General features: G+C 36.1%; 1 protein-coding gene across 1 annotated transcript in view; it reads left to right on the top strand.

Annotated features, from left to right (window-relative positions):
• SLC24A2 (solute carrier family 24 member 2) overlaps nucleotides 1-12606 on the top strand; it is a 328495-nt gene that overhangs the window by 278692 nt on the left and 37197 nt on the right. The window lies entirely within an intron of this gene.

Consider the following 12606-nt stretch of genomic DNA (forward strand, 5'->3'; position numbering starts at 1 on the left):
ATGCCACACTGTCTCTCCAACTCTAAAATCACTATGCCACACTGTCTCTCCATGATCAGAAATGTACATTAGGAAATATTTATCTGGCATTATGAGCAAAGTAAATTGAAGGAGAGAACAGCAGCAGGATGGACAAGGCATGTCAGAAAGTTATTGTGATAGACCCAAGGGGAAAACAATGATGTCTTAAACTAAGATGGTAGCAGTGAGAATGGAAAGAAGAGGAAATATCAGACATTCCAAAGTACATTTTCAGTCATCTCCTTAGCTTTAAGTAAGTAGGGTAGGTTTATTATTGGACCATGAGAAGTATTAACATGATCTCCTGTTCAAAGGGAGCATTGAGTCCCTAGGTGATGGAAGGGTAGAATCAAAAAGATCTGAGTTCAAATCGAGCCTCAGACACTTATTAGGCTTGCCTGGGCAAGTCACTTAAACCTGTCTGCTTTAGTTTCCTCAAATGTAAAATGGAGATAATAATAGTACTTAGCCCTTAGGATTGCTGTGAGGATCAAATGAGTGAGATCATATTAGTAAAGCACTTAGCACAGTGTCTAGCATGTATTAGGTGCTTAATAAATGCTGGTGGTTTCCCTATCCATTGTAGCATTAATAATAACACAACAGTTTGGAAAGTAGAATAAGAATAGAAGTAACCAAGTAGGAGTGAGGTTAGATGGGTAAGTAGATATGTAAAGGGAATAGAGAACTGAGCTATATACCTGTGTATGTGCTGGGAGAACTCTCAGGTTCTGGCCAGCCATGTAAATTGCCTCCAATCTGCCTTTGGTTAAAATAGCAGCACTTAAAAAGTTCTTACCAATCTCTCTAATAAAGGTCTCAATTCTCAAATACATAGAGAAATGTGTTAAATATATAAGAATACTAGTCATTCCTCAACTAATAAATGATCAATGGATTATGAACAGCCCATTCTCAAAGTAATGGAAGCTCTCTATAATTATGCAAAAAATGCCCTACGTCACTATTAATTAGAGAAATACAGATTAAAACAACTCTGAGGTACTACCCTACATCTATCAGACTGGTTATTATGAAAGAAAAGAAAAATGATGAAACTTGGTGGGGATGTGGGAAAGCTGGGACACAAATGCATTGTTGGGGGAGTTGTGAACTGATTCAGTCATTCAGGAAAGTAATTTGTACCTATGCAGAAAGGGCTATAAAAGCGTAAGTACATACCTTTGACTCACAATACCATTACTAGGTTTGTATCCCAGAGAGATTTAAAAAAAAAGGAGAAAGATCTGTAAATAAAAAAAATATCTAAAGCAGCTCTTTTTTAGGGAGGCAAAGATTTGGAAAGTGAGGAGATACCCATCAATTGGAGAATGACTGAATAAGTAATATATGATTATAATAGAATACTATTGTACTGTAAGAAATGACAAGCAGGAAGAGTTCAGAAAAACCTGGAAAGACTTACACAAACTGAAGCTGAGTAAAATAAGCAGAACCAGGAGAACATTGTACAGTGATAGGAACACTTTACAATTGTGAATAACAGCCATTCTCAGCAATACAGTGATCCAAAACTATCCCGAAGGACTTGTGATTTTTAAAAAAGTCATCTACTTCCAGAGAAAAAGAACTGAATTTGAATCCAGACGAGAGCAAACTTTTTTCAATTTTTTAATTTTTTTCTATTTGTTTCCTTTCATAAATATGGGGAAATGTTTTGCATGCTTGTACATGTAAAATCTATATGAGATTACTGACCACTTTGGACTGACAGCTAAGAGGGGCCTGTTCATATCTCTACCTCTGCAGACTTCTTCCCCAAAACAGCTCAAAGCTGGGTGGAGCCAGTAAAGAGTGACAGCTAGTGGGAATAAGGGACTTTGAGGCAACTCCTTCTGTGAGCCAAAAGAAGTATCCTTGCCAAGTTAAACATCACCAATGTACCAGTCAGCTCCTGATAGTTTCAAGACATCCCATCAGTTTTGGTCATCATTGACAGGCAACAGCAACCCCAGAGTCCTGGTACAGCAGGGCCTCACAGTTGGTGAGAAGGTTGTCCTAAGCCAAGACCAGCTCCCAATACCTTAATCTGGCCCAGTAATTCTCTGTTTCAACTTTAAAAACGAAAAACTCCATGATCCCAATTTTATTTTTTAAATTTCTTATAGGGTCTCTACAGGTAATCAGCATCCCAGTTCTGTTCACCTCAAGTGTAGATACATATCCAGCTTTGCTATTTCTTGCCTTTCCTTTCCCCACTGAAACAACTTTCTCCTGTTATTCCTTTCACAAAAGATTGACTTATTTATCCAGACTTATTGGATTTAGTCCATAGAATATTGAGTTTTTCATTTTTACTTTCTCTAGATTTTTAAGCTTCCCTTAAATCTTTAGTGCAGATTAATTTTGTACCTTCTTAATCTCTCATCATTTTTTAAAATTTAATTCCTTTTCTTTAAAACAATAAACACAAGAGAATTGCTCTCATTGCTTGACTTTTCTCTAGTGTTTGCAAGTCAAATGCTTTGTTTCCTCTTATTTTTCAAATAATTCTTTTTTGTTGAAAACTCCCCTTATTTTCACTGATGATTGGCCCCAGTTTTATAGCATTTTGGGAGGTGGGACAGGGTTACAACTTGAGTATTTCTTCTTTTTCATGATTATTTAATATTCTTTTATGCAGTTTCTCATGGCTGCAAAGTATTCCTGAGTTATTCATTCACAGCTGAAATCCTTTTTCTTGGTTGCTTGCAAAATTTATTTTTGATTTGATTTTGAAATTGTGACATTAAATCATTCCATGCTTTTAAGTTTCAAACATGGAGATGAATTTGATCAATCAATAATTTTTTCTCTGTATTCAAAAGTTCTAAGCAGTTTTTATATATTCTTTCCTGAAGTACAGCATTCAAGTTTTTTTATTATGTTTTTCAAGGAAATCTATGATCCTTGAGTTAGTGCTGCACTTTTGTCCTTAAGATCAATCATTCTGACTTATTCATGTATCTTTGACATTTACTATCTTTTGAATCTCTTCTGTCAAATTTTCTTTCACTTTTGTATTATTGAGTTCCAAATCTGTCATTCTCTCTTTCAGAGACTCTACTTGTCTGGAAAAATTATGCTCATGTCTTATAATTTTTCTACCTTTTTTGGCATCTTTAGTTCTGTGTTGAAATCTGATTTCCATTTAATGTCCATCCTAATATCTATTTCTAAATGTTTTATTTCTTTTGAATCATTCTGGAGTTTTCTGCTTTTGGTCTATTACTTCTGTGAAGTCCACAGATTTCTCTTCTTTACTATGATTTTTTTAGTTCATTTCCCTTTATAGTACAATACATATCCATTATATTTTACCTTAATTTTAATTTTTTTCTCATTTCTCCTATTTTTATGAGCCTCTGTTAATATATCTGCTTGGGATTTAAGTGTGTACATATAGTATACATATATGTGTGTGTGTGTCCTTTTTCTTTTGGACTTTTTAAATTTTTTAGCTATTTTCTTGTATTTAGAGTAGCTTGTCTCTTGATTTGCTTCTAACTCTGTTTCCTCTCATTCTCCTGCCACATAACCTCTGGCAGTCTATGATCTTCTGCCTCCTTGTGTTGGGAATATGGTAGTATGACTGGTTCCCTGGGCAGATGGACACCAGTTGTACTTTCCATTGGACACAAAACCCCTAGGATTTCTCCTTTAATTGATTCTGTCCTACTGTCTTCTATCCTCTGCCCCACAAAAAAATAAACCATAAAGGAACTTCTTTTACTCTCTGTAGCTTGGCAAAATCAGTGTCTTCAGTCTCTTATGAAGTACAAAGGGACCAGGCAGATATCCCCACAGCTAGAATCTGAAGCTCGTGCACAAACACAAGGGTGTTTTCATGGCTCAGGCCATGAGCTGGGTGTGGAGATATTGTGAGCTCTAAATCTTTTTCCAGTATTATTTCATGAAGATCTTACCTTGTGAGGTATTTCTTTTTTATGATGTAGGTTCAAGCTTTAGTTACTCTATATTTGGCCCATGTTTCCTTTTTTTGTGGGAGTGGAAAGAGGCAGAGGTGTTTAGATTGGAGACGTTATAGAAAACAACTATTCCATCTTGCCTTATTTTTGACCCAAGATCCAAAGTTTCGACAAAGTTTCTCAAGGTAACATTTGTCCTCTATATCTATCTGCAGTATTATCCATCAAAATCATAAGATTCTTTGGAGATTGTCCAAGCCATCTTGCTACTTCTAGAAAGAAGAGCATCACACTGTTTCTAACAGCTGAAGTCTGTACCATTAAAATTTTTCAAAGAAAATTATTTCTGTAGGCTTATTTCATTTTTTAACTCCTGGGTCTTTCTTGGGAAAGTATAAATATTTTTCTTTAAATCTTAACTCCTTCATCCCATATATATATATATATATATATATATATATATATATATATACACACACACACACACACACACACACACACACACACACACACACCACCCCAGATGTTTAAACCCATTTCTTCTTATTTAAACACTGGAACAAAAGCCATATTCTTTTATATTATATCACTCTAAAGAAAACCAATATAAAACAAAGCTATAACTATTAACAGGTAATATGGAGAGAGAATAGTGCAATTAGCTTAATAGAAGGCCTATGTCTTCTCTATGACAACTGCTTTAAAAAAACTCAAAGGTATAAGATACAGCCTCCACAGATGTGAAAGCTGGGATTCTGGGGGACCAGCTACTCCACTCCCCTCTCAAAGGCATCTGTGATGATCTAGATTATGCTCTGGGACACAATAATCCATCAGATGGCCTTCAGNTCTCTCTCTCTCTCTCTCTCTCTCTCTCTCTCTCTCTCTCTCTCTCACACACACACACACACACACACACACACGTACTCAATATACAATGTAAATTGGGTATGGGACATTTATTTCCAATACACAAAAGAAATGCTAAAGCCAGACTCACAAGTTCACACTGACAAGACTTAAGCAATCAATAACTTTTATCCTGCTGGGAGGTTGAAACTTAAACAACAGAAAAGGAAGCCATTTGCCAGACTGCTGAATAAACATTTTGCATTTCATTTGAACTATCTGAACAATTCTCTCCAGATCCATGCCTTTGAAAATTTGGGACTGAGTTGCTTTGCCTGGTGGTCATTTTCTCCAAAAAAAAAAAAACAAAAAACAATGCAAAAGTTGACAAGGATGCCTCGCCCATACAGCAGCTGGCACCAACTGAGCACCCAGGATCTTCAGAACTTTCAAATTCACAATGTTGCCTTCCATGTCTGGACATGCTACTCTCTGGCTTGCTATTCAGTCACTTATGATTAGACAAAGAAATCCAAAATAAGGGAGGCAACCAAAGACCCCAGTTCAAGCTCATCCCCCTGAGCCCCAGATTTAAAGGCTTCTGGGGTAAAAGAAACTATCTTCTCATGAAGGAGCTTTTTAAAGTCCTAATGCATCTGTTGCCTGCATCCAGGAGAAGACACAACTGAGAGCCAGTCCCCAAGGAGGGGCAGGGAGACCAGCTACCCATGGGAGGAGCTGACCCAAGTTGGGAGAGGGGCATGGCCTTGTAGCATTAACTCCATTTGGATCCTTCTTGGCCTTGCCTCCAACTTTCCCTCCAACCCTCTGTTTCTTCCCAGCCTGCCCAGCCCCTTGGGGCCCGCTTAGAACCCTCTCCCTCTTATGCCTGCTGCTACCACTATGGTGGTCACATATCCCCTGCTGGGGAACAAATAGATGCCAGAGCTGTGGACATGGGGATAGAATAGGATAGCTTTTACCCCCAACCTCCTCTCCATGGGGCCACTTCAATGAATTTTATTTTATTAAATCACATGTTTTATGGAGATGGACTGAGCGGCCTGGGCCCTGCTCCTCTACCCCACTCTGTCCTTCATTCCATACCCCACCCCCCACTCCTACCATCTGTGTCCCCCATCCTTCCTCCCTTCTGTCCCTTCAATAAGGGATGGCAGGACCTCACTGATCATTTGGCCCCACTTTCCTACCTCCTCTCCACTTGGTCTTTTGACTACATCTCATGTCCACATGTGAACATCTGTGTTCTTGTAACTTTGTAATTGGGGTAGCGGGGTGGGGGGAAAATCAAGGCTCAATAGTTTTCCAAAGTGAGAAAAAAGTCATAACTTGAGCTTTGTGCAGTGATTTTTTTCTTTTTTTCAGATTTGGGTTTCTATTTAAATGACTGACATTTGTTTTGTTTGAATTCTTTTTTCCTGTTCTATACTGACAAGGTTTACCTGGAGTAGAGGACAGGAGCAGGCACACACCATGCCACCGATCTCCTGCCCAGGAAAGATAGGGGTTCACAAGCAGAGCATTATTTCCCAGTGATCCCTGGTGGGTTTAGTTATAGACTTTGGCCCCCAACATCCTCCCCTCACTCCTGCACTCCCTTCATCCATGTTATCTGTGTGAGAACCCAACAGTACAAAGAGAAAACCACCTGCTGTGATTTTAAAATAATAAACAATGAAATATAGAGGGGAAAAAACTAGATCCCAGTAGTAGTAGATTACTATTTAAAGATCCATGGAGTTAATGGCTCCTCCTGCTCAGAGCCCAATAAGGGTATTACTTTGTTATCCCCAAAGAATTTGAGGCCTTTCATCCTTTCATGCAGTGAGACCTTCTATGCAAACAGTTTTTCAGTCGTGTCACACTCTTCATGCAATTTGAGATTTTCTTGGCAGAGATACTGATTTGGTTTGCCATTTTCTTCTCCAACTTATTTTACAAATGAGGAAACTGAGGCAAACAGGGTTAAGTGACTTGCCCAGAATGACATAACTAGTATCTCAAGTTGGATTTGAATTCAAGAAATTGAGTCTTCCTGATTCTAAGCCTGGCACTCTATCCACTGTGCATGCCACTTAGCTGGCCACCTTATGAAATTATACATGTGCTTAGGATGTGCCAGGAACTGTGCTAAACACTAGGGATTGTTTGCCTCTCTTTGTATCCCCAACTCTAAGTCCAGTACCTAGCACATAATTTTGTTGTTATTGCTGTCTGGTTATTTTAGACTTGTCTGATTCTTTGTGATCCCTTTTGGGGTTTTCTTGGCAAAGATACTGGAGTGGTTTGCCACTTCCTTCTCCAGCTCATTTTAGAATTAAAGAAATTGAGGCAAACAGAGTAAAGTGATTTTGGTTACTATTGGGTTACCATTGACTGGGAAATGACTAAACAAATTGTACTATATGAATATATTAGCCTACTATTAATTCAAAAAAGCATAAGAAAAAAATAAACTAATGCAGAATGATGAAGGCAGAATGGATAAAGCAAAATACACTGCAGGAGTCACACAGCTAGTAAATGTCTGAGGCCAGTTTTGAATTCAGGTCTCCCTGACTCCAGGCCTAGAGTGCTATCCATTTCACCACCTAGCTGCCCTGGCACATAATGGGCACTTAATAAATATTTGTTGATGTGACTCTAAATGAAAGTATCCATAATCGTGGGTAAGGAGCCAGCATTACATATCCTCTGTTATACATTTATCTTTGGTACCAATGATGCGGTATTTTGGGGTCTCCATTTTCTTCCCCTTTTAACAAAACTTTCCTGTCATATTTTGAACTATAGGCTTGCAAGCAGATTATCTCACTCAAGTTTTTGGTGAGAGTTAGGTTTACATTTCCCCAGATTTCCTGGATAGGATTACTAGCCAAGAGAAAAGCGAAAACTTCCCATATCTCCTTGGGTCTTTGATGTCATAAGAGTCTATGACACCAGATTTGTTGACAGGTGGAGAGAAACCTACAGAAGTTCTCAGGGAGAAAAATGACTTTTCCTCACATTTTGCTGGAAGTTCCTTGAGGCTCTCACATCTATATGATATTTACCTACCTCAAAGGTTTGGTATGAAGAAAGCATTTAGTATTACGTGTTCATTCTTTATAACAATAAGTCTATTAACAATTATTTTGATTTTTAAATACTAAATTAAGCTGAAAGGTTTTAAATGAATGAGTAAAGATAAAAACAGTTTCCATTGTCATGATCTGATCTTTACATTGAACTAGATGGGAGGAAGGATGGCACAAATTTGTTTGAGGATTCTAAAATCCCAAGCTCTAATTTCACTTCTACCACTGACTGCCTGCATGTCCTTGGCTAAAGTTGTCTTCTCTCTCTCTAGGCCCCATTTTCCTCATCTACAAAATGAGGGGGTTAGACAAGATGACCTTTAAGATTTCTTCTTGTTCTAAATCTATACTTTATTTGATTAATTTGTTTAAGAGACAGGTGAAACAAACATTACCCAGATTTAGCTTTTAGCTGGAAGAATAAATTTGAGTTGTGTAACATTAGGTGCATGGCTGAGAGTCATTGTCTTTACCTAAACCTGTCTTGATGTAAAAATGCCAGAAGTATTCATTTTTAACAAGGAAGCTAAAAAAATAAAAACTAACCTAGAACTTTTGCCATGTGGAACTTTGTCAAATGAGTCTAATTTTCTGAGCCATCTCAATTAGCAATTTTGTCTTTCTTGTTTTTATCATCTTAGATGTATAAAAATTGAACTTAGAGAATCTGATATAGAGGAAACACTATTTAATTGTGAATCAAGAAACCTGAGTTTGGAAAGTCAGTTGTTCTAGATATCACAAGACTATTCCATTGTTGTTGTTTTCCCACTTATCCTTACTATCAAAGTGGAAAAACAAAGCACATTAGATTTATAGAAATTTCTTTTGGAAATAATACCTAATCTTTAAAAAACTGAACATAAAAACTTTGTAAAGTATCTGGAATATTTCCTCACAAGTTCAGTCAATAAAACTCAAGTAAGACCTGCATTAGGAATTTGTAATAATTTCACAATACACTGAACAGAAAATTTCCAGAATTTTTGAAGCCATAATGGAATACAGGAGAGGCAGGAAGTGTTTTTCCCTTAACTGAAGATGGAGGGAGACAGAAATTAAAGGAAATGGGAGAGGGCTTAAATTTAGGCAAAATTTGCTTTTTTTGCACCCTTTATAAATCTGAAGTTATGATATTTGGAATTATGGGGGGAGAAAAGACTGAACCATTCCTAATTGTTGATCTATTATAAATTCCACTGCTAGACATATACCGCAGAAAAGTCAAAGTAAGAAAGTTCCCAATTATACCAAAATATTCAGAGCAGCAATTTCCGTATTAGCAAAAAACTTTAAACACAGTGGGTTACCACTGATTGGAAAATGACTAAACAAATTATACTATATGAAGATAATAGACTACTATTAATTCAAAGAAGCAGGAGAAGTCATATAAACTAATGCAGAGTGAAGTAAGCAGACCCAACCAAACAACATATACTGAAGTGATGTATGGAAAGAAAAATAAAATTAAGTTTAAATCTTTGCAATTGTTGTAGCTCATCTTGTTCCCAAGTTTCATTGGGGAGATAAGGGATCATGGGTATGGAATATCTCATAAACTGTTGAATAAAGTCAATATGTGTCAGTTTTGATTACCTGATTTTTGTCTTTGCTGTAAGGGAAGGAGCCCTAAGGTTGGTATATGTGTATGGAAATTCTCTCATTGTAAAAACAAAAGACTTCAGTAAACCAATTAATTAAGACATTTATCAATATGAATATAAAAGTGTATTTGGTAAAACTTGGTTTTCTGCTACAGTTATTAAACTTTTATTCAGATAATAATTAGAAATACACTAATTGACAGTTACTTTTGAATGTCATTAATATTTGTTACAAATGGAACTACCAGCTGCTGAACTTTAAGGAACTGAATATCCCTTAACTTTTGCCAATTTTTGAGAAAGAGGCCATAACTTGCAAACAGAAGAAACCATTGCCATAGTATTAAAAGTAAGAGAATTTTTATGTTTTCCAGATTTGTGTCCTCTACTTTTCCAAGCACATACCAAAAGTATTCATTTTTAACAAAGAAGTTAAAAAAATAAAAGCTAACGTAGAACTTTTGCCATGTGGAATTTTGTCAAATGAGTCTAATTTTCTGAGCCATCTCAATTAACTATTTTGTCTTTCTTGTTTTTATCGTCTTAGATGTATAAAAACTGAACTTAGAGAATCTGATATAGAGGAAACAACATTTAATTGTGAATCAAGAAACCTGAGTTCTAAATAATAGCTTTCCTCTTCATTAGCTATGTTACCTTGGGCAAGAAAATGGATCAACAAGCTTCATTATGCACTTTTTACTGCTAGGATCTAGTAATAGAGAGACAAAAATGAAACCATTCCTGCACTTAGAGCTCAAATTCTTTCAGGAGAGACAACTTGGTCGTTTACATTGTTGTTCAATTGTTTTCAGGCTTGTCCATCACTTCATGACCCCATTTAGGGTTTTCTTGGCAAAGATATTAGAATGGCTTGCCATTTCCTTCTCCATTTCATTTTACTAATGAGAAAACTGAGGCAAAAAGGGTTAAGTGACTTTCCCAGGGTCACCCAACTAATAAGAGTCAGAGGCCAGATTTAAAACCAAAAAGAGTCTTCCTGACTCCAAGACCAGCACTCTATCCTCTGTGCCACCTAGCTGCCCCAATGATCAGTTGCCAGTAATAATCATAATCCTAATAACTAAGATTTCTAGAGAGCAATAAGATTTTGATCTTCACATCAACCCTCTGAGGTAGATGCTATTATTATCCCCATTGTTATGTTATCTTATGTTGTTATTTTATCTTATTCTGTGTTAGTTGTCTTATTATCTTATGGTGCCTTATGTTATATGTTATATTATTGTATTATGTTATATTTTTATTTTATCTCAAGTTATTTTGTGTTATGTGGTCTGTTGTCTTATGTCATCTTACCTTATGTTGCCTTATGTTATCATTTGTTATATTATGTTATGATATGTTATGTCACATTGTATAATCTTATATTGTTATGTTATTTTGTTATGTGATGCTATCTTGTTATGTTATATTATATCTTGTGTTAATATATTATATTATCTTATGTTGTTATCTTCTGTTATTTGATGTTATATTATAATTATCTTATTATGTTGTTATTTTGTTGTTTTATATTATTATGTTTTCTTATGTTATCTTTATGTTATGCTATCTTGTGTTGTGTTATAATGTATTATTATTATCCTAGAGAAAGAAAGTGAGGCAGGCAGAGGTTAAGTGATTCCCCCTGGGTCACAGAGCTTATAAGTATGAAAGTTAGGAATAAAGTGAGTGCACTTTCCACACTGCTTCAAAAGATCTTACTAGCCCATCAGTTCTCAAAGTACAGTCCATATTTCTCTGTTAAAGCAAAATTCTTGATATTTATAAAATGGCAATAGCTATACCTTTGTTCCAATAAATATGAACCTTAGTAGACTATTTAAATGTTTATTAACTTTCCTTATTGATTGATCAATTTAAATTTAATTTCTAAAAATCAGATATCACATCATTGTTGTCTCATCAGAGCAGGACAATTCATCCCATAAATAGATAAAGGTTAGATTTTTGCTCCTTCCTTGGTTTTTTTGCTGGCATAACCCTTGAGAAACAAGTGTCCCTCCTATATGATCTATCAGATCCTCCTAATTTGGCAGAATTTTAAGTGTGGGACCTTTTGACAGATTGTTGGACAAAGGCCAACCTTGCTGAATGAAAAAAGACTAGATAACAGAGGGCTGACTTCCTAGAGCCATAGTGCCTCTTAAAATTTTCTATAAAATACTTGGGAAATGCATCGGTAGAAGAAATAACTTTTTATTATACAAAATTTCATATAATGCCAAATTTTATCTACCCACATCCATGAAACCCCAGATCTTTTGAACTATTAAAGCATTTCTTTGGTATGTCAAGCAAGAACAGGTCATCTTTTAAGCTATTTTGCCAGAGGGAACTAGAATCAATGATCCCTAAAAGTCCCTTCCAACTCTTACATTCTATAATTTCACATATAATAGTCACAGGTTTGAGGCATGTTGAATTTGAAGCATTGGAAGGGACTTTCAAAAAACAAGTTTTTCAGAAAGCTTCTATAAATTGTCACACCAGCCTTTGATTGAACTAGTCAATCAGCAAGCCTTTGTTGTTTTGTTCATTATTCAGTTGTTTCAGTTGTATCTGACTCTTTGAGAACTCCTTTGGGGTTTTCTTGGCAGAAGATACTGGAATGGTTTGCCATTTCCTTCTCCAGTTCATTTTACAGGTGAGGAAACTGAGGCAAATAGAGTTAAGTGACTTCCCCAGGTCACACAGCTAGTACATGTTTGAGTCTAGATTCGAATTCAAGAAGATGAGTCTTCTTGATTCTAAACTCAGTTCTTTATCCACCGTATCACCTAGTTGTCTATGCCTTCATTAAATACCTACTATCAGACAGAGACACTGGGGAATACAAATACAAAAAGGAAACTGTCTTTGCCCCTTAGATACTTATATTTTATTGTGGGGATACAACATATACCTAGAAGTGGTGACCAAGGAATGGAGCTTTGGACTAGGCTGTCACAAGGACTACAAAGGCTCTTGATATTAAGAAAGTAAAGGACTCTGGACTACTCTGTTAAGAGAGGCTGGAACATTACTGAATTTCTGAGTTGACAAAATTATTTCCGTCTCCCTGTAGCTTTAATTGAA

The sequence above is a fragment of the Gracilinanus agilis genome, chromosome 1 (assembly GCF_016433145.1).
Source record: "Gracilinanus agilis isolate LMUSP501 chromosome 1, AgileGrace, whole genome shotgun sequence".
NCBI lineage: Eukaryota > Metazoa > Chordata > Mammalia > Didelphimorphia > Didelphidae > Gracilinanus > Gracilinanus agilis.